Raw genomic sequence first — 20,512 nt, forward strand, 5'->3', positions numbered from 1 at the left:
TATGTATCGCTTTTATCAGAAAGCTAATGAATATGTATATGAAGCATGTACTTAACTGGCACAAAGAGATCTGACTGTATGCACTTTAGGAGTGATCCCCTGTGCATCCGGGCGCTGCAAACAAAGAATGCCTGCCTTTTAACACTACGTTGGTGTTACGAGGTTCATTCCCGATTTCGGTGACACATATATTTACCCTTTTCCCTTCAGCCACCTTCAAGGCTTGTCTTAATGCCACTAGTTCCACCTTCTGGGCCGATATATTGATAGGTAGGGCCCCAGCCTCTATTATCTATGTAGCTGTAACACTGCATATCCGGCCATCCGTTTCCCATCTCTTATGAAGCTGCTACCATCTGTAAACAGCTCCAAATCCGGAATAGTTAACGGTTCATCTCTTAAATCCTGCCTACTGCAATATACATATGCAATGGTTTGCAGACAATCATGGTGCAAGGGTTCCAAGTCCCTTATTTCTGAATTAAAAAACATTGCTGGGTTGATCGCTGTGGTGATTTTAAGGTCTACGTCATCCCATTCCAACAAGATAATTTGATATTTGAGAGACAACCAATGTCGCCCCCTTTTGCTCTAAGACAGAAGACACCATAAGCAGACCATACACTGTGATTCTTTGTCCTATTGTTAATTTTCTAGCATCTTGGATTAGCAGAACAGTTGCAGCTACGGTGTGCAAACATCCTGGCCATCCTTTACTCTCATTATCCAATTTGTTTAGAGAAATACCCCACAGCTCTTCTCCAGGTTCCCAGTCTTTTGAGTCAGCACACCCAAGGCAAGATGTTGTCTTTCATGTGCAAATAACTCAAAAAGTTTAGACAAACCAGGCAGTCTCAATGCAGATGTTGACATCAAAGCCCTTTTTAAGTCCTTAAAGGCTACTTGGCATTCAGGAGTCGATAGCAGGTGGTTCTCTGTTGACCCCTTCAAGGTTTCATAAAGGGGCTTTACCAATAGTCCATAATTGAGGATCCACAGCCTGCACCACTCAGCCATACCCAGAAACACCCTCAGCCCTTGTACAGTTCTTGGTTCTGGAGTTTGGCAGATCGCTTCTTTTCTGTCAGCTCCCAGTCTCCATTGTCCTTGTGAAATCTCAAAACCTAAATAAATCAGTCTCTTTTCCCACCTGAGCTTTGCTCTTTGATACAGATATCTTTCTTGCCCTAAGAAATTAAACAGGTTTATAGCCATTTGTAGACATTCTCTCCGAGTCTCTGCAGCCAACAAAATGTAATCTACATATTGCAGTGTTGTTCCTCTGGGTTTTCCTTCTTCAATAATCCAGCTCCTTTGCTAGCTGCTTGACAAATATTGTGGCACTACTCTTAAACCCTTGAGGTAGCACTGTCCAGGTAAACTGTGCTTTGCACCCAGTGGTAGGGCTTTCCCATTCAAAAGCAAATATCGCCTGGCTATCTTTGTCTAGAGGTGTGCAAAAGAAGGCATCCTTGAGATCAAGCACAGTAAACCACTTATGCTTTACCTTCAAGGTTGTCAGCAAGGTATTAGCCATATTAGATATTAGCCACTGCTGGGTGAATATCTTGAACAATTTGATTCACGGCTCTTAAGTCTTGAACTAATCTGTATTCCTTGCCATTTCATTTTTACTGGCAATATCAGAGCGTTATATTCTGATTCACACTCTATTAATAATCCATAATACAAAAACTGATTATTAATCCTTCCAACCCCTTCCTAGCCTCCTACTTGATAGGGTACTGTTTTTGCCTTACCGGCTTAGTTCCAGGTTTTAAGACAACTTTTACTGGTTCTGCCAATTTAGACCAACCTGGGATTCCATCAGCCCATACCAAGAGTGTTACTGCATCCTCTACTTCTGCAGGAATTTCCTCCTCTTGTCTTTGTGCGTTCTGTAACATAAAAATTCTCACTTCCACAGCTTTTGATTCAGGTATTAGTAACTGCACTTCTGCATTCTTAAAAGTTATCTGCACATCTAATTTGCCCAATAAATCTCTTCCCATCAAGGGCACTGGGTTTTCAGGAATGTATAAAAATCTGTGTGTAAAAACTCAATTTCCAATTCTGCACTTAATTGGTTGGAAAAAAGGCTTTACCTCCTTTTTCCCTGTGGCCCCAACAATAGATATATTTTGTTTACTCAGTTTACCTGTACAGGTATTTAACACTGAACATGCTGCTCCTGTACCTATTTAAAAAAAATAATCTATGATTCCCCAACTTCAAGGTAACCAGGGGTTCTGCTGGGAGACTTTTAGTTCATCCCCTGGTCCCCATCAATCTGAATCTTGACCCAAAGTAAGCAGCTCTTCCACCTTGGGATTTTCCTGTTTTCTTGGTGCGTTCCCACTGCCCCTTTTATTTACACACACACAAAAAAAACCCACAAAACAAAAAAAAACATGCACTGATGCTTATTCAAAGGTTTACTCTCCCCAGGTCTAAAGTGGAGTGAGTCCTCATACTTTTTCCCATAGGAGGGTGATCTAACCTATACCCATCATTTCACCTTTTACTATTTTGATTGCCTTCTGCTACTGGTGCAGCCAGCAATTGAGGCTTGTGATTCTCCTTCTTAACTTGCTCCTTTTCCTGTAGCTTCTTCTCCTCCTCCTCATTAATATACACCTTCCACACCACTTTTAAACTTATGCGTAGCTCTTGCCTGTGCTGCTTCTAGCTTTTGCAGTTTTCTCCAAATATCAGGATTCAACTGCCCCACAAAGTCTCTCCAGATCCAAATCCATCCATTTCCTAGCCACATCTCATAGCTGTTCAAAGAAAGCTGACAGAGTTTCATCTTTCCCTTGTATCACCTGATACAATTTTGACAAGTGTTTTTTTGTTTTGGAATTGCATTCCTTACACTGAACAATATCAACCTCTGATATGCAGTTAAAAATAACCTTTGTGCCTGACTGTTAGGGTCCCAGTTCAGATTGGTGGTGGGAAAAATGATCCTCCAGTCTTCCTGCCTGTGCATCCTGAGCATGAACCCTCTCTGCTTCTTCCCTAGCCTTAACCACAACTGCCCTCCACTCCTCATATGTAAATATATTCAATACCACCTGTATATCCTTCCACTCTGGATCATGAGTCTCCACAACAGTTTTCAATACCTCCACCACCTTTTCCAGGTCTTTCCTATATGTTCCAGCCATCTCTTTCCAAGCCCTTAAGTCTGCTACTGAGGAGGGTACTTTAACCCACACCAGTTCTCCTGTTGGACCCACAGATCCCTTAAGGATGCTTGTAGCACTGCCCCCCGCCCAGTTCTTCCTGCTACTGCACTAAAATTCTCCCCTTCACTTTCAGCAGCACTGTTCACATCCCCATTATCCACTTCTCCGACTTCCCTGTTTCCACCCTGATCATTACCTCCCCATAGACTTCCCTGTCCCAGAGCCACTAATAATCCTACATCATCTTCCTCTTCCACCAGCTCCTTGTATTTTTACACCTTTAACCAATACTACATGCAGAACAACATCATTTAGGCATTTGTCCCAAATTTGTTCTAAAGCCAAAACATTTGCATACTTAGTAATCAACCCACATTCTTTTCTACTTTTCCAACCATTCTGCAATGTGAAAAACAAATCCACTTATGGTATCTCATCCCATTTTCCTTCTCTTTTACAAAACTACATTAACTGTAATATAGTATTATGTTCCAAAGTTCCATTCTTAGGCCGTTTCTCTTGATTTTATCAAAGTATACATCAGCCACCAATGATTACAATACTCGAGTAACTCCTTCCTTTTAAGGAAGCCATCCCCCCACATCCCTCCACTGTTTCAATAAACATCCCAAATATTTTTTTTTTAAACTCCTCCCTCTGATAGTTGCCCAGATCCCATATTACAACAGAATAACCCCCTTAATGGATTGATCAACACAAAACACTCAAATCACACACACCACACAAACACACACACCCCCCCATATGGCTGGCACTACATGCAAACAAGCCCTTAGGATGGCACTTCACGCAAACAAGCCTTACTCTGCCAGGAATCAAGGTCTGGACCCCTTACGGCTGGCAGTCCGGACATCCCCATAATAGCATGCAAAGAAGGCCTGTAACTAGTGGTGTTCCCCAGGGGTCTGTACTGTGTCCAGTCCTTTTCAATGTATCTATGACCTGGATGAAGGGACAGAGTGTAACCTCAGCAAGTTCGCTGACGATACCAAGCTGGGAAGAGTGGCTGATACACCAGAAGGCTGTGCTGCCATCCAACAAGACCTTGACAGGCTGGAGAGTTAGGCCAAGGGGAATCTCGTGAAATTCAACAAAAGCCAGTGTCAGGTCCTGCACCTGGGCAGGAACAACCCCATGCACCAGTACAGGTTGGGGGCTGACCTACTGGAAAGCAGCTCTGTGGAGAAGGACCTGGGATTGCTAATGGACAGCAAGCTGACCCTTAACCAGCACTGTGCCCTCATGGCCAAGAAGGCCAACAGTATCCTGGGCAGCATAAAAAGGAATGTGGCCAGCAGGTTGAGGGAGGCTATCCTCCCCCTCTACTCTGCCCTAGCGAGGTCATATCTGGAGTACTGCATCCAGTTTTGGGCTCCCCAGTTCAAGCAGGACAGGGAACTACTTGAGCAAGTCCAGTGGAGAGCTACCAAGATGGTCAGGGGATTGGAGCATCTCTCTTATGAGGAAAGGCTGAGAGCCCTGGGTTTGTTCAACCTGGAGAAGAGAAGACTGAGGGGGTATCTTATCAATGCCTATAAATATCTGAAGGGTGTGTGTCAAGAGGATGGGGCCAGACTCTTTTCAGTGGTGCCCAATGATAGGACAAGGGGCAATGGGCACAAGTTGGAACATAGGATGTTCCACTTAAATATGAGAAAAAACTTTTTTACTGTTAGGGTGACAGAGCAGTGGAACAGGCTGCCCAGAGAGGTTGTGGGGTCTCCTATAGAAATATTCAACCATCCCCGCATGTGGTCCTGTGCACTGTGCTCTAGGTGTACCTGCTCAAGCAGGGGGTTTGGACGAGATGATCTCCAGAGGTCCCTTCCAACCCCTACCATTCTGTGGTCCTGTGGCTCTGTGAAACAAGCCTCCCCTTACCCTTCCCGTGGGGGCAGACCTTTGACTGGTACATAAGGCGGCTCACACCAGGAAGTGTTTAATTATGCTCCAAATACCAAATTCCAAACCCAGGTGCCCTACAGACTTTTAGCTGATAGGATCAAATTGTTCATTTATGTACCTTTATAGACCAACTGTGCATAGCTTTTACCTTGCCTTACAGGCAGGCAGCCTTTACCTTTACCTTTCCTTTAGAGGCAGCATGTTATTGTGTGCTGAGAGGAGGCACATACTTGGCTAAGACTGAATGAAAGTCCTTGCCTGGTTTATGGGCACAATGTAGAATGGTTTATGGACACAATGTAGAATGCTGAGTCCACAAAATCCAACCTGCAACTGTCCTGACAGTTGTCAGTGCCTCTCTGCAACAAGCAGCTGCTACTTGCACCACACAGTGTCAGCTGAAGCTGAATACTTCCTGCATGTCTCAGGCATGCAAAGGCAGCCTGCATTCTGCTACACCATTTCTGTAGCTGCCACACACCCTTTCATGCTTTTCTGTTGACATCCTGTGTGGGTTCTGATTCTTCCTTCTTGTTGTGAAAAGCTTGGGCTCTGCCTAGTGCATTAACAAGAGCACATGGAAAGCAAGACTTGCACATAAGTTTGTGACTGGTTCATCTTTCCCTTTACTTATGCAGTAATAGAGAAGTAATTCAAAAGATTGCTGTGGAATCACTACAGACTGAAGAAGTGTCTTTACTTAGAACTGTAGAGCAAAAAGGAAATTACTAGAGACAACATGAGCAGAAAATGTAACTGACAGTAGAAAGATCTATATACTGGGTTTCTGTTCAAATGAGTCTTGCATTGATGCTGTGTAAATAGGTTGATTAGCATGAAGACTCATGTTCTCTGATTAAAGTACTTCTGACCTGTGATTTTCACTGATTCATGTGACTTTTCTTAACCTGAAAAGCTTAGCAAGTGAATTGCAGCTTTAGAAAGGTTTTTACTATTCACAGTTTTGAAAAAAAACCTTGAAAATACTGAGTAAATGTTTCTGGGTACTGAAAGGACTATAAAAGTAACTCATTGATGCAAATTCAGTGTCTTTTTTTAGCCAGTTTTATCACCTTTCCACATAAGAGATTGGTATTACTGTTCTTTAGCCACATTATGGACACAGCAAGATGAACAGCAACACAGAATTCATTATTCCACCAACCCCATCTGTGTTCCAGGTGGAACAGGCCTTCAGTTTCTCTTGCCTTTTAATATGCTGATGGATGGGGGTGGAGGGATAGAAAACCACTCCATCAAAATCTGTGCATTGTCTAAGATAATTGTGAGTCAAAGGATAGGACTAAAAGTTTTGCTTGCTAGTTTTCTGAACATTAACATGAGTTAAGAAATGGGAAAAAGAACCCAGAAGAGAGAAAATAATAGAGGCAAAAATAGTGTTTTCTCTGTAGCCTGCTGCTGGCCATGTCTCTGAATTCAGATCTGCCAAAGCTGATTTAACTTTTTCATGAATCTCAGAACCTGAACAGCAGCATTTGGCTCACTGCAGTACTACTCATACCTCATTCCCAAGAAAGAAACCTTTTCCCCAGTCTGTCTAGTGGTAATTATTGGAAGCTACAATAAATTAACATCAAGAGTAGGAGAAGATTCAAGGTGATTCAAGGTTTTATTGACAGAGTGCTTTTTTTTTTTTTTTTTAACATATCAAGCTTCTTGGGATCCTGTTTCTTTACATATTTCTCCAGTTCATTGAATGACTGTCAGCTGAGCAGGATAGAGGAGAAGAAGCATTAGCGCTCACTCACTTCTGAACTGGCTGCATGTTCAGAATTAATGAGGAGGGACAGCTTTCTGACAGGAAGAAGATCCTGAAAATGTGAGAAACACAGGGAAAAAATAGGATTTTCCATAAGACTATGAATTGGGGGAATATGTTTTCAGGACTGTCATACAAATTAAAAAACACTGTGTTTGATCTGTTGATATAACTGAAGGCAGCCAAGCCTCCCTAGCCTCCATCTAGGATCAACAGAAAGAAAAAGGCTTCTTTAAAGTATGACTTAGGTTTGAGATGGGTAGAATTGCCATTCAGAGGTTGATTAGCCAAGGCAAGCAGGCCACCAACTCAGACATCTTGTTAAAGCATTTGAATTTATGTGAGCAGAATCCAGATCCTAGTTCACCCACCTAAAGTAAAATAATAACAATAGAAAATAATAAAGATTTGTTCATCCAATGATAGAGAACATCAGGACCCTAACCAATGAGTTGTGCATATTTGTTAAAATATGTATGGAGAACAAATTATTGTCATCAAGAAGATCCTAAAAGAGTGACTTGAATAACTCTTGGACATTTTCAGGAACTTGAGCATTGTAAAAGGCTTGTAAAAATTCATTTTCTTAAGACATCAAATCACTGGAAGTAAAAACATTCAGCACCAAATAAAAAACAGTGCTTATTTTTCTCATTTTACTGACAACATAGTAATTTTCAGCAGAATTCTGAAGCATGATGCAATGTAGAGGAATGCAGTGTTCTGCCACCAGCAGCACGGCTGACACAAATTGTATATCACAAGCAACAAGGTTTCTTTTGAAGACCATACCATGAAGAAAGATCTAAATGATTAAGACAAAGGAAGAGCAAAAGAAACCGACAACAGCATAGAATCATAGAATCGTTAAGGTTGAAAGAGCCCCTTAAGATCATCGAGTCCAACTGCTAACCTATCACCGCCAATACCATCTTTATTCAACCTAGGATTTCTCACTAAAAACAGATTAAGTAGAGTTTTGATCTTAAATTGGTGTCAGAGATAGTGAAGTCATACGCAGCAGTGAAAAGACTTTAATGCAAAGTAATAAAAGGTAAATATAGAACTGTAGGAAAGTACATCAAGTAGTTGTCTTGATTTCCTTTATTCTGGATTGTGCAGACTGTACAATCCAGCAACTGTAATAAATAATTGGTCCTTTTCATTTTACTGAAACCTCAGTTCATCAGGTATAAAAGAAAACATAGTCAATAGAGATGTGAACATACTCAGCATTTCACAGGACAATGTTTGAGGAAACCCAGGAATTTGTTCCTTTGTTACAGACTCCTAAATTTACCAGATTTTTAAAATATGACCAAAGGAAAGAAAAAGAATGCAACGCATAAAATATATATAAAGCTCTCAAATTTTAAATTTTGTTTACATCTTGTGTTTGATTTCATGGAATCAGAGAACAGTTGAGGTTGGAAGGGACTTCTGGAGGTTATCTGGTCCAAACCCTGTGTTCAAGCAGGGCCACCTCAGGCCAGTTGCCTAGGGCTATGTCAGGATGGCTTTTGAATATCTCCAAGGAGGAAGACTCTACAACCTCCCTGGGCAACCTATGCCTGGTTACCCTCACAGTAGAAAAGTGTTTCCTCATATTCAGATGGAACCTCCTGTGTTTCAGTTTGTGCCCAGTGCCTCTTGTCCTGTCACTAGGCACCACTGAAAAAAGCCTGGCTCTGTCCCTCTGTCCTCTTTGCACTCTCCCTTCACATACTTATATACCTTGATTATATCCCCGAGACTTCTCTTCTCTAGGCTAAACATGCCCAGCTCTCTCAGCCTTTTCTCATATGAGAGATGCTCCAGTCCCTTAATCATCTTTGTAGCCCTTTGTTGGACTCTCTCCAGTATGTCCACGTCTCGCTTGTACTGCAGAGCCCAGAATTGGACACAGAACTCCAGGTGTGGCCTCCTCAGTGCTGAACAAAAGAGAAGGATCACTTTCCTCAACCTGCTGACAATACTCTTGTCTAATGCAGCCGGGGATACCATTAGCCACCTTTGCAGCCAGGGCACATTGCTGGGTCCTGTTCAACCTGGTGTCCACCTCCTGTTTTACCCATGTCTCTTTCTGCCAAGCTGCTTTCCAGCTAGGTGACCTCCAGCATATATTGGTGCATGGGGTTGTTCCTTCCCAGGTGCAGGACATTGTACTTCCTCTTGTTGAACTTCATGAGGTTCCTGTCATTTCTCCAGTCTTGATTTGCTCATTAAAATTTATTTGGATGTAAAATCAGTGTTTCAGCTATATTCTGGTTTTATTTTTCCTCATGATTTGAGATCACTAAACAAGGAAATGGGTAGAAACAGGAATCATATACCTGATTTCCTCTTTCTGGCAAGAATATTAATTCTTTGTTGTTATTTCATTCTTCCTACACACTTATAACTCACAGTCCCCTTACTGGAGCTGTAAGTGGTAGCGGCTTCTAAGAGAAACTTTGACCTCCACTGTCCTCTGTGCTTTTAATAGGAATTAGACTTCCACACCTCTGAAAAGCTTGCAAGTAATGAAAAATGTCAGATGCAGTCAAGGGGCCCTAAATATAACGTATGGTATGGAAAATATAAATGGTGCTTTATAGAATATTATTAATATTGATGTTCATTATCATGACATATCCTATAGGAAAATGTATTGCTAATGACTTAGGAGAAACTAGCTGCTAAAGAACTGTTGTCATTCTTTATACAAAAGGTACTCTGTGCACACTGTACAATTCAAAATTTCTAAATCCTGTTCAAAATTGTCACCATAACTAGGTACTTGTAGCATTTATTTCTGTCCTTGTAAGATTGTACTGGTCATGGCTTTATGTAGGGATATAACTTTGGCTTCCAAGAAAGACAGGTCTTGATCATACATAATGAAGAGCATAACAGTGACTTCATGATTACTATTACATTGAGATTCTAAATGAAGCAAAACAGATAATCTTATTTTTTTAAGACTCCAGTGACTTAATACATTATCCATATTTGGCACAGTTAATCTACAAGGTACAACTGATTTTTCCATTCATTCATTTAGTGGATCTATAGTTATCTGAAGTATTTCAGTATGTTTTAGAGCCTTAAGCCACTTAACATAGGGTTATCATATTTGTCTATGATTGGACAGAAATAGTATAAGTTTCAGGAAACATCAGACCTGCTGAAACCAGTTTTGGTTTGTATGTGCTAAATCCAGTGCATTTGTGAATCATCCAACTGTACAACACGCACAATAAGTCCAAGACTTGGTTTAAATAAACTACAGATTTAGTTTAAATTATACTGCAAGTTTAAATTATAGTACAAGTCCCAGACTTGGTTTAAATTATACAAATGTGTGTGGTGTGCAGAACAATCTTCAGTCAAATATACAGGATTCACTTGGCCATGCCAATTAGAATCATAGAATCATTAAGGTTGGAAAAGACCTCTAGGATCCTCAAGTCAACCCAACACAACCATGCCTCCTAAACCATACCTGGAAGTGCCACATCTACACATTTTTGGAACACCTCCAGGGATAGTGACTCTACCACCTCTCTGTGCAGCCTGTTCCAATGCCTGACCACTCTTTCAGTATAGAATTTTTTTCTAATATCCAATCTAAACCTCCCCTGACACAGCCTGAAGCCATTTCCTCTCGTCCTATCGCTTGTTATGTGGGAGAAGAGACCAACATCCACCTCACTACAACCTCCTTTCAGGCGCTTGTACAGAGTGATAAGGTCTCCCCTCAACCTCCTCTTCTCCAGACTAAACAAACCCAGCTCCCTCAGCTGCTTCTCGTAAGACTTGTTCTCCAGATCCTTCATCAGCTTCATTGCCTTTCTCTGGACATGCTCCAGCAACTCAATGTCCTTCTTGTAGTGAGGGGGGCCCAAAACTGCACACAGCACTCAAGGTGCAGCCTCGCCAGCGCTGAGTACAGGGGCATGATCACTTCCCTGCTCCTGCTGGCCACACGACTCCTGATACAAACCAGGATGCTGTTGGCCTTCTTGGCCACCTGGGCACACTGCTAGCTCACATTCAGGTGGCTGTCAACCAGCACCCCCAGGTCCTTTTCTACCAGGCAGCTTTCCAGCCACTTTTCCCCAAGCCTGCAGCATTGCATATGTTCAGTGTTGCCTGTACACACACCCTCTGTCCCATGTGAGCATGTGCTTCAAGAACTTAGTGCCAGGTACTGGTGAGACCTCTCTGTGTGTGAGGGGAATTTGGTGCCAGCTCCTGGGGTCAGATCGGGAGGTGGGCACCCTGGTCCATGGTGCCAGCGACTGGAGCGAGTGGGATCTTCCTTTCAGCTACTAGAGCCAGTGGAGGTTTTTAACTCCCAGCCACTAGGGCTGGAATGTGTCTGTTCTCAAAACCAGCTCTCAGGTGGACAGTGTGAGTAAGGCAAGCAAGGAGCTCAGTGCCACTGGAGCAAGACTATGGGTCGCTGCCCATGTGCCTGGTGCCTGCTTCTGGGGGAGAGTCTGTGTCTTCCCCGACTCTTGTGTGCCTGGGGTGCACATACATACTCACCAGCAAACTTTAAGCTTGACTAGTCAGTTACTAGGGGGACCTAGGGTCTGGGCCAGGGTCATCAGAGAAGGTGGTCTGTGCTGGTACACCTGGGGACGTTTTTGAATGTGGAGCGCATGAGGGACAAGTGTGTGAGTGCTGTGTGTTTGCAGCAAGTACCAAGCTGAGGCAGCTGGCAGGTTGGGGACCCTGTGGGGCAGGTAAGGGGTCCTAGGATCAAGACAGAGGTGCTATGCAGGCAGAGGGGCCTGCAGATCAAGGGATCTGCAAACATGTGTGTGTTTGTGAACTTGGAGAGCAGTGTGTGTGCATGTACCTGCACTAGTGATCTTTTGCCTCTTCCCGTTAAAAAGGAGGCAAAGACTTATTGATAACAATCTTATCCACTGCCTGTGGATTGTCTTTTATGTGAGTCCTGTGTGTTGAAGGCAGCGCCTTGTCTGTGGCAGCCTGTGTGACTGGCTATGTCAGTGTCCTCTGTGTGTGTCAGGGGTGGGGGGTATACGTGTGCAGCCTCGTCACTGGTTGAACCTGCAAACAGGAAAGTGTCAGTCATGTTCCTCAGCCCGGGCAGAGGCCCTGGGTCCCTGGGGCACTACACTGGGCTCCAGTGGCCAGGTAGGACAGGGTCTGGGCTGGAGGAGGTGGGCTGAGCTTTTTATATCACTTAACAGTGTGTAGGCAGAGAAATATTCAGAAATTTACACCTATGGTTTTGAGAAGTACACATTCAGCTCAGTGTCTTCCTAGTTGCTGCATCTCACTCTTTGTAGCCTCCAATTCCTACTCCTAGGGGTTCCCGTAGTATGATTCAAGGCCTAGCAATCATCAGCTGCCCAGATGTGTAACCCTGGTTCAGACTCCTGAGAAAAATCCGAAATTGTAAGAGAGCGCTGTGACAAAGCCTGTAGCATAGCACCATGAAAGATAAAATAAGGTGAAATACAAATTTAAAGTTCAAGGATTCAGAAAGAAAAACAATAACATGAAGAGATATAACATGCTAAAGGAGTCTAAGGATGGGAACAGTGACATGAAGCATGAACAGGAGGTAACATGAAACAACATAAACATTCCCAGCAGCAGCAGAATCTGACCCTTTGCTACCTGCTTCATGATTACCTGGCCAGCAAAGATTCTTTCTGTGTCTCATGTTGGGAATGATAAGCATGTTAGTGCTTTGCCTAATAACTTATTAATCCTAACTGCCTTTGATACATTAGACAATAAATAATTACTTTGTACTTTTGAGCTAAATATATTCTGCCTACAAGAGATCCTCTGGGCATGGTGAAAGGCACTTGAACAGAGTGACTCAGAGGGAATGATAGTAACAGTGCCTAAATTTCTGAAGAGGTTTTGAAGAAAAAAAATATTTTTGAGAACCAGGCTTTTACATATTTCTCAATGTATTCTTACTGGCAAAAATGTTCAAATCAATGACCTCTGTAAGAGTAACTAAACTGCATTATGCTAAAAATGAGTTGTTCTGACTTGCACATGTGCTGTCTTATTCCCTGAACTCTGAGATGCGTGGGTGTTACAGAATTTGAAAAAATAAGACCAGTTATATTTAATTGCTGAATCAAAGGTGTGAATGCTTGGAAATTATCTAAACTCAAACAGACAAATACTTTTAAGTGCTCCCTTGCTGAATTAGGAGTTTGTATTCCTAACACCTCACCCCATTAGTTGAGTTTACACTTAATTTGGAGCTTTGTTAGTGCTATATCTGAAATGTGATCTTCTTATTTCAACTTGAAATGGAAGGCTATATCTTCCTGTAATTCTCCAATGCTAAACTGAATTTTGTCAGAAAACCCATACAGGGGAAGACAGTGAATATAAAGGATGTTATTGAATGAAAAGCTAGGACTGTTCTGTGAAACTGCCTTTTTAAACATAGAGTTTCTCCATCCACATATATATATATATACACATATATATCTGTGGTACAGACTTTATGTGGTGTAAGACTTTAACCAGGTTTTATCATTTTACAGTGTATGAGCCCATATTGGCATAGCAGTGTCTTCTCTGATATAGTTCTAACAACACTGACAACTGGGGTGCACAAAGAAATGCATAATGTGCAGCTTGGATTTATGTATATAAAAAAATAAAAACATTATGTGTATATGTATAAAGATACATACACATGATAAGTAATTTTGTGAGTAAGCATATTAATGTGTGTTTAAGGAACTGCATACTTTTCTGTGAGGCTGAAATGATAAACAATTACAATGTTAAGGCAGTTATTGAATTATTAAATAGCGTAGTCTTATTCAGAACTAGTGTTGTGTATTGCATTTGCATTTTAGTTCTAGGATGGGGAGTATGGTAATTTTCTTGATTTGAAATAGAGTTAGAGTAGAAACTTGTGTCAGTTTGACTGGATATCTTGGTAATTCATTAATTATCTGACTGGAACTACACTGGATATGAATGGGTTTTTAACAGTGATGGTATTTTGTAACTGCATTGATGGAGGTAATTAAGCTTAAATCTCAAGTTTCAAAAAAATGGTAAAGGAAAGCTTCTCATAAATCAGCTTAGTAATGGACAAAGAAATATTAATCTTTCTCCAGGCTGTTAAGGCAATCATGTCTACTTCTGAGACTGACTAGTCCTCATTTATAGCAAGGATGACATATATGTGCTTAAGCACTCTCTAACTTTAGCCTAATGAAGTGTGCTTGCTCATATTTGGCCGTTAAACATTATTTGGTTTTGATTTACCTAGTCTGAGAAATTTCATTGTAAGAGACTGAGGTTATTAACCCATCAACTCCAGGCTTGGGTAGCTCATTTGTTCTCAAGAAGGCTGCAAATACCACAACTGACTTCAATGTGTTTTCAGCAGTTATTTAAGAAACTTGGATCTGTATCTAACATTCAGAACATAGGTAATCCCACTAGTTCTGGTGGAATTACTTTTGCTCCATATTAGAGAAGGTGGATGAGTGTTTTTAAATATCCTGCCAGTATGGAAATTGATTCTACAATAATCATGCTGAGTGCTACTGACACGCATGAGCAAACCAGTGTGTTCAGCATTTCTTTCATTACTAATAGAACTTTTACTGAAGTGTTCAAAGATCTCCAGCAATTTATGTTAATTCCAAAAGGTTCTGAACTACACCTGTTAAAATATATCTACATACTGTATTTCCAAAGCAGATATAAATCAGATATAAATCAGGCTGGTATAGCTTTGTGTTAACAAGAGAATAAGCTTTTGGTATTTCAGATGCATCTTTTAAACACAGTTAAGAAAGGGTTATGAGAAAGTATACTCCTAATATTTTTATACAATCATGAAACAGAACGATGAAAACTCTGTTATTTAGGAAAAACACTTGTGATTCATCCTTTTTAAATACAGTTTTATATATATATGTGAGCTGGTTTTGAATCTATATAAATCACAAATAATTCTGCTGAAACTGGCACATTTACATGAGGGTAAACCTGTCCTGAGATCAGAAGGCCTTTGCTTCCAGTAGGCATGGTGGAAATAGATCTTGCAAGCATAAATACTTTTGCCTTCCACTTTACAAAGTGGCAAAGACATATTTTACGAGCATTAAGGTGCATTATTGCTTTCTGTTGAGAAAGAAACAGACCTATCAGTTTCACATTTTCATTAAAATCTCACAGTAATAAGTGAAAGCACCTTCTTTGTTTAAAAAACCTTATCTATCTATCTATCTATCTTTGTCTCCCATTAAGTCTATCTGCTTAAACAAAAATTCTCTTAGAAAAGCAGGACAGAAATTGAATGTCAAATATAGAGAAAATAGAAGCATAAACCCAGTTCAGAATTGGCCTAGTTTTCCAAGTTCTAGGCTAACCTTCATTAAAACTGTTGAAAAATCTAGTAAGAGTGAGATGGAATTTGGCACTGGAAACTTGTACTAACCTCTTGGTACTGAATGAGAAATCCTAAGTAGCAGGACACATGCTTCAAACGGCCTTGAAAGTGACAATCAGCTTTTTGATTTAATAGAATATAAAGATACAGCAGATTAGATATTAATAGAAGGGTAATGTTAAAACAGCAAGCTAGGAAAATATGTTCTCAGTAACGTGTCAAGTTAAGCAATGACAATGTGACTGTGATCAAACATGAGGTGAGAGCCAGTGTGAGTACCTGAGGTGGAACTGTGGTGAGCTGGAGCTGAGCTGCTGCTCAAGATCCTAACACAGGGATTAATGAAGAGTGTTGCATTTTCTGTGGTGATTGGGGTGGGTCTCAGAAAACATTACATGTGTGTGCAAAAGCTTTCACCGACAGTCTATCTCCCTCACAGTATGGTAAGTTAGTTGTGAGAATAACCATTGATTAACTGTTTCTGAGACAATGCTGGTAAAAGCAAATTTCAATGGAGAATTTCAAGGAAGCTTTAATACACATACCTTGTGGTTTTCTGTGTTATGTTCCTTCCTCATTCATGGTTGGTTGGGGTGAATCACAGGGCTAGAACTACATACTATCTCTTCTTATTCCATGACTGACTAATGTAGTAAAAAACCAGTCAATGTTGGTTTTATTCTCTCTTTCTGACAGAGAAATTGAGGTCTGCATTAGACCTAGGCTGTTGCAAAAAGCCTTATTATTTCCTTATTTACAAGCTGTAAAAGGGTGATTTGATTCACTCTCCGTATGGCCTCCTGCTACCTCTGCCTACAGCTCTTTGATTCCTGACAGTTGTTGAATCTGACAACAGGACAATGAAGTGCAACAAGAAAATATTTTGCAAGTACATAGGCACCAAAAGGGAGACTAGAGAAAATGTGGGCCTGTCACTAAATGGGACAGGGACCCTGGTGGCAAAGGATGAGGAAAAGGCCAAGGTACTCAGTATTCTTCATCTTAGTCTTTTCTGGTAATGCCAGCCTTCAGGAGTCACAGAGTAATTCTGCGACCTTTTTTTTTTTTTTTTTTTTACAGTAAATTTAAGTATAGATTTCTACTGTTCCTGCTTTTATGGAAATTAGAAGCTTCTTTGGATGTTGACTATATTTTCCTATCTTTCCTTCCTGCCTTCCTTCCTCCTCTTCCTCCCTCCCTCCCTTCCCACCTTTCTTCCCTCCTTCCCTCTCTCCTCCCTTCTGTCCTTCCTCTTCTTTTCCACCTCACAAAATTTCGTTATGACCTTTGACCTCCCATACATTTACAAAGCATATTCTGTTTCATGACTGAATAGTGTCTTTCCACAACAGGGCTTTTACTTGAGGCCAACTTCACGTTTGCCACTTCTAATCCCAGGAGCCTAAGAGATCGTCGGTTTTCCACAGAGCTGAAAAGGTTTTAGCTGAAACCTTAGTCTGCAACGTACTTTCTTGCACAATAAAATATGTTCTGTTTTTTGTCTTCTCTGCCCAATAACTGTTCTTGTACCTCAGTTTTATATTTCACATCCTTGATCTGCTTCAGGTTTGTGGAGGATCTAGTGGGTTATATCAAAGCCCATGGAACTGAAAAGGTAATGATGGCCCTTACCTTTTTTTAAGGTTCAACAATACAGTAGGCAGTGCATCCATAACAATTGTTGAACACCCCCTGCTACCTGTAAATTCAGCTAGTCCTAATTAAGTTTAATACACTGTGACTCCTAAAGAGGCAACTATATTATGATGTGGCTAACACTATCTCATTTGATTTCCTTCTGAAACAGCTGTTCCAGGTGTACAGTTACACAAGATGCAAACTGTAGGTAAGAAGTAGTGCTGCTTTTCAGATTTGACCTCTCTTCCTAGGAGAAATAAATAAGAAATTACTAACCAAAAATACCAACTTAAAACAAGCCAGATACACAGCAGGGCTTACTCACAAGGGATTTCTACAGAAAACACTTTATTGACACTACCTGGCCATGTGCATTTAAGCAGTTAGTCTTCTCCTGTAAAGTTCTTTCAGTTAGGAAAATATTCTTCCATTCCATTTTCATAACATTTTTGCAGAGCTTTTAGTTAAAAAGCAGTAAGCAAGATGCCATATAATACAATAGTCAGGGACCTGAAAAGATGACCTGTAAGAGACTGCTGTGTGCTGAGCTTGTTAGAGTTGTGGAGAAGGAGGCTAAGGGACAATCTAATAGCAGCTTGCAAGTACTTGAAAGATAGTTAAAAAGAAAATGGAGGCAAACTCTTCTCTATAGCAGCAGATGAAATAATGAGGTGCAAATGCCACAGCTTGCAGTTTGGGAAGTTCAGATAGGATAATAAGAAAAACTTTTTCACTGAGAGATCTGTGCAGTGCTGAAAGAGGTTGCCTAGAGAGGTAATGGAATCTCTGCGCTTGGAGATTTTCAGGACTTGGCCAACATGTTCTAATGCTGGTGACTGTTCTATACCGATCATGAGGTTGCATGAGATGTTCTATAGAAGTCCTTTCTAACCAACACTTCTGTGTTTCTGCAATGACACTGAGTGTGATCCCTATCTATAAAGGACTCAGTGGTGTTACTCCTGATATATCCCAATTTAACTGAGATGAGAGTGAAAAAAAAGAGTACATATCCTGTATTTCAGACAGGGTAATGACTAATATAGGACACAATCATCAGGTCCTCAAATAGTAGTTTAGAAGGAGTTATGGGAAGGGTTAATTACTTCTCTATTTGTGACTATGGAAAGGAAAATCAGTAGCTGGTCTTTATCCCATGCTGGGGTCAAGCTTCAGGGCAATGGATTGACAAATAGTACAAGGATGCAGCTGCAAACTGAAACAGATGGCAGAATCTCCTTTCCTCCTTTCTAAGCAAGAAATTAAGGTCCACAACAGAAATAAGTTTGGACTGGTGGATCGTTGTTGGAAGGCCCTGGCTGGGTCACACATTATTCTGGGCTCTGAGACTGGATTTGAGCTTTCTGGTGCTATTAGAAGTGATGAAACATAAGCTCCATGGCCAGAAAAAGACAAGAAGGAAAGAAGAACGGCTAGGGCACATGTGACCCCAAGTGTGGGCACTGAAGGAACACTCAACACTAATCCTTGGAGACCACTATATACCACTGCAACCCAACCAGTATGTTTACTTTCATCATACTGTTACAAGAGAGGGAAATACTACTTTTTATTTTAAAAGGGGGAGGGACAATTGTAACAGAATGGTTCAGATATACTTGGATCCTTGGACAGGACAAGAGCAGCACTAGGAACTTAAGCATATGGTCCAGACCAAACAATATGCTGAACGTGAAGCTTGCCAACTGCACTATGATGAAGAGTTTGCCACTAGGAAAAGCTGAGGAGGATGGTTGTATAAAACAATGTCTTAGAAAATACACACCTTCATGCCCCTTCTTCCAAAATTGTTTCTTTTCCCATCCTTTCTCAGAAAAGCTTAAGGAACTCCTTTTCTGTCAATAACTGCTAGAAAAGGTGGTAATACCCCTTTTTAAAAATAATTCACTCTGGGAGGAAAAGACCTAGGTACAATGCAGTCTTCAATATATGCAAACTTCCAAGAGCACGTTTTAACTGCAGGACAGGATATTTTAAGTGAGGGAGAATAGTATTCTCCTCACCTTCTTTACTGTGCCTCTGTCTAAAATTTTAGCTGAACAATTTAGTTCCCCATAATTTCCTTGCAAATGTTTTGTTACTGAAATATTCTCTTAATTTTGGAATGCAAATACATTGAGATTTTATTTATGATCACCTAATATTTCACACTCAAAACCAAAGCAAAGTTATCTTTAATTTCTGCACTTTAAACAGTTTTCAGAAAAGCAAACTTGGCAGTGAGTAATTCTTCAAGTGAGTCTGCCTTATTTCCAATTCTGGTCTTTAAATCTCCAAATTGTTGATGCAATAAAATGAAGATAAATAGATTTTCCATTCCAGATTTTCAAACTGAGTTTCTATTTTTTTAGAAATATGCAGATTAAGGAAAAGACAAAATTTTACATACATTTTAAACTTAGGATTTTTTAATATATTTTTCAGAACATGGACCTGAAAAACCTAGCTTATAAGACATAAATAAAGCCATCTTCCTTCACCTTTCTACACCTCTGAAATACTAAGAGTGAAATAGTGCCCATCCTCTCACAGTCACTGTGAAGTAAGAAAGTTGTCTCAACTCCCATGCAACAGCTTGAAAGCAATAGCATGCCAAGAGACTCCATGGAGGCAGTCAGTACGTTTTCAAGAACACAGGATCCAGCCACATAGGCTGTGATTAGTCAGCAATTGCTCCATTCTGGTGTGGTGAAGATATCCTTGTGGCCCTCAGCTCTATCACTTAGTGGGCAACTTCCCCTTTGCTTCCTAGAGCACTTCTTGCTTAGAGGTTATTCCCAAAGAAGAAAGAAAATTATGGAAAGGACAATCCATTTTATCCTAAACTCTAGGTGAAAATAAAGCTGGCATTAAAGCTAGTAAGCAGGACAGCAGGCAGCGGGATTCTCTGTGGAATAAGAGGGAGGAGCAACCAGTTTCATCATTCACCCCCTTTAGCTGTTCATCACCTCATCTGTCAATGGACTGAACTTTGCTGCAAACTCAGAAAGCCCGAGACAAAGCCTTATGAAAAGATTAGGCTCAATGCTTTTTTACCTTTATGTATTTCTCTGCTCTGCCTGCACCAGTAAGGGCACAAGCCTTGATCTTTCATAATGAGGCTGAGGGTGAAACTCTGGAAGGCACAGGAGTCAGTCTTGCTAAGCTTATTTTCAGCATGGAGGTAGAACAATTACAAAGGTAGTCATCTACAGGATTTCTTGCACTCTTCTCTGAAGAATTTGGTGCTTTTCACAGACTGAGGTTAGAAAAGAAAGAGTCATTACAGCAAATTCTGTGCAAAGTGCTCACTAGAAGAGAACCTCTGTTTTAGCATTGCCACAAACACACAATATGATCTGGCCTGCGATGTCAACAAGATGAACTATACCCTTTCTAAAAAATACCGGTCTTCTTGACACTAAAATGCTGGTCACTAGAACAACCCTATGCTGGCAGAGGATGATCCAACACTAAGATATCTTTATCTTGAAACTCTGCTTTGAGAGCTGTTATTTTTTTTAAGCATAAATGTTTTTCGATCCTATTCATGTTATTAATGCTAAC

At 40.8% G+C, this 20,512-nt stretch overlaps 1 protein-coding gene across 6 annotated transcripts in view; it reads right to left on the reverse strand.

Moving 5' to 3' along the window:
* Nucleotides 1-20,512, reverse strand: part of PRMT8 (protein arginine methyltransferase 8) — a 76,835-nt gene that overhangs the window by 50,617 nt on the left and 5,706 nt on the right. For 2 of the 6 annotated variants that reach the window (XM_064463587.1, XM_064463585.1), the window contains one exon: nucleotides 20,003-20,204. The exons of the other annotated variants lie outside the window; for them this stretch is intronic. The gene's annotated coding sequence lies outside the window, so the exon portion shown is untranslated. The remainder of the gene's footprint in view (nucleotides 1-20,002; nucleotides 20,205-20,512) is intronic. 6 annotated transcript variants of the gene reach the window in all.

The sequence above is a fragment of the Phalacrocorax carbo genome, chromosome 1, assembly GCF_963921805.1.
Source record: "Phalacrocorax carbo chromosome 1, bPhaCar2.1, whole genome shotgun sequence".
Taxonomy (NCBI): Eukaryota; Metazoa; Chordata; class Aves; order Suliformes; family Phalacrocoracidae; genus Phalacrocorax; species Phalacrocorax carbo.